Below are 2,899 nucleotides of genomic sequence, written 5' to 3' on the forward strand. Positions count from 1 at the left end.
TTTGACACACACACACACACAGAGGGAGAGAGCAAACAAAAGCAGGGGGAGCAGCAGACAGAGGAGAAGTAGGCTCCCCACTAAGCAAGGATCCTGATGTGGGGCTCGATGTGGGGCTCGCTCCCAGGAGCCTGGGATCATGACCTGAGCCAAAGGCAGCTGCTTAACCAACTAAGCCACCCAAGTGCTCCTCATGCTACTTGGTTTTAAAACTTACCACATCCCACCTTACATACATATAGTACTTATTATTTGTTATACATATTTGGAACATGGCAGATGATATCAGATATTCTTTTCTTTCCATGGGTGTTTCCTGGCTTTCTAATAAGACAGGTAAATGTAAGAAACTTGTCTACTAATTCTCTGTCTTCTCATTATTTAACATAGTATTGTATATACATACATGTTAGATTATCAGTAAATACTTGATAATAGTATCAGATAGATTTAGTGGTAGATTAGAATAAAGCCTGAAATGCCTGTCCCTTCTTCCAGATGCCAGCCTCATTTGGAAATATCTGAACTTGTTTCTCTGCTTCTATTTAGCAGCATCTTTTAAACTGAAACTAAATCACACATGTCAAAATGTGTGGATTTTCTGCATCTCTGATTCTGTAATTTTCTTGTCCAGTGAATAATAAAAGTATTTTCACACTTTTGGTTAGTTCATGGATATCCTTACTTACATTCCTATTTATATTTGATTCTCTTTCTCCTCACCCTACTCAAATTTTGCTGTAAACATTGCCTGTCCTATACAGTGGAAGAACTTCCTTAATGTACAGAACCACAATACTGATTTTGAATATTTTTCAATATTTGAATATTTAAGAACACTTCTCATTTAATATATATACAACTTGGGACACTGAAACTCCCGCTCAGCTACAAGAAGTGCCATTTATTTTTCCATTTATTGCACAAAACTATGCACAGTACTAACCCAAATATATACTGTCCTCATAAACACAGAGGCAACTCATTTTAGCATAATTTCTTATGCTGCCTAGAAGATCCTTACTTTCAGTTTGAGTCAGTATAGCTTAAGAAATACTCTTCTAAATATTTCATTTAAAATCTAGACACTTTAAAAAATTAAAAAAATCTAGATACTTATTCTTTTATTGCTCGAGTTTATATATATATATATATATATATTTTAAAGATTTTAAAGATTTATTCATTTATTTGAAAAAGAGAGAGCATGGGGGGAAGGGGCAGAGGGAGAGGGAAGAGAGAGAATCTCAAGCAGACTCCCCACTGAGCTCGGAGCCTCACCTGGGGCTTGATCCCACAACCCTGAGATCATGATCTGAGCCAAAATCAGGAGTCAGATATTTAACCGACTGAGCCACCCAGGTGCCCTGCTCAGGTTTATATTTTTAAGTATATGTTTAAGAAGCATTACTGAAGGGGTGCCCAGGTGGCTCAGTTGTTAAGTGTCTGCCTTCGGCTCAGGTCATGATCCTAGGGTCCTGGGATTGAGCCCTGCATTGGGCTCCCTGCTCCAGGGGAAGCCTGCTTCTCCCTCTCCCACTCCCCCTGCTTGTGTTCCCTCTCTTGCTGTGTCTCTCTGTCAAATAAATAAATAAAATCTTAAAAAAAAAGAAGCATTATTGAAAAGATCAAAGCATTTGGTACATAAACAAAAATAGTCTCTAATACTTTTTAGGAATCAGATATCTGTAAACTAGAAATAGAAATATTGAGTCAAAATGTTATAAATCACAAATTTGTTTTGTAAGATCACCAAACATGGCATTAACATTCATATCTCCTTACTGTGGATAATCCATAAGACTGAAAAATAAACCACAATTTTCATTAATTTCAAATAAGGAACATGCTCAGAAGATTTATAATTAGGGGGCATATTTATATCTAGTATTATTTTTTTAAAGTATTTATTGAGCATTTACTATGCGCCAAGCATTATTCAGTAGAGGATGAGTATTTTCTTAGCAAGAGATACCAACAATTAACATCCATTTTAAAGAGAATACTTTAGTGGAAAAATGTAATCAATAATTTGTCTCTCAACCTCAGAACAATTAAGTTGTCTCTGTTTCCAAATACCCACTTGGAGAGTTTCCAACTTTCCTACATTTCTATTGTATTATGAATAATGTTTCTAGCTCACTAATTTTGCTGCTAATCAAACACTGAAAAGAGATTCTTTATACTTTCAGATATGCTTTGAAAAAAAAAAAGCCCTCCCAACATATGCACAAGGGAATTATAAGTTCATCAGTATACCGTTTTTCAAATCTTAGATTCATGGCTCATTATATTACCTTAGAGATAAAAATATATTTTTACACTTATATGACAGCAAAAAGAATTAGAATTAACATTTGATTATGCGTTTTAATTTTTGAAATTAATCTACATGCATCTCTAATTTAAATATTTCAAATAAAAAACTACCTTTCAACAAACAATACTTAAAACTTAAATTAGATCCATTTAGCATTATGCTTCCCAAAAACATGCATTTCCTGATTTTAAAAGAATTTCCATATTTTATAGTATAGATTCTATAGCAGACAAACCTAAAAATATATGCAGACTTTGAAATTTTAGAAACTTTTGCCATGCTTCTTATTTAATTCAATCTTTTATTCAGTTAGTTTGTGGCTACATATTTCAATGGGAAAACAGATTATCTGTAATCCAGTGATATGATATAATATTCTAAATCACAGAATCACATATCACATCAGTCTATAGGTGAATGCCTCATTTTGTTTTTATAGGTCACTAAAGCCTAAATTAGCTTGAGACCAATCCAGGAAATTCTGCTAATTACAAAGCCTTCTAGAAAGCTTTACCTAATTTGGAAAGGCATTCACCAATTTCTACAAAGTTGTTCATGATATGATATAATAATATAATA

The sequence above is a fragment of the Callorhinus ursinus genome, unplaced genomic scaffold, assembly GCF_003265705.2.
Source record: "Callorhinus ursinus isolate GAN/ISIS: 27379988/994484 unplaced genomic scaffold, GSC_fseal_2.0 scaffold9, whole genome shotgun sequence".
Lineage (NCBI taxonomy): Eukaryota > Metazoa > Chordata > Mammalia > Carnivora > Otariidae > Callorhinus > Callorhinus ursinus.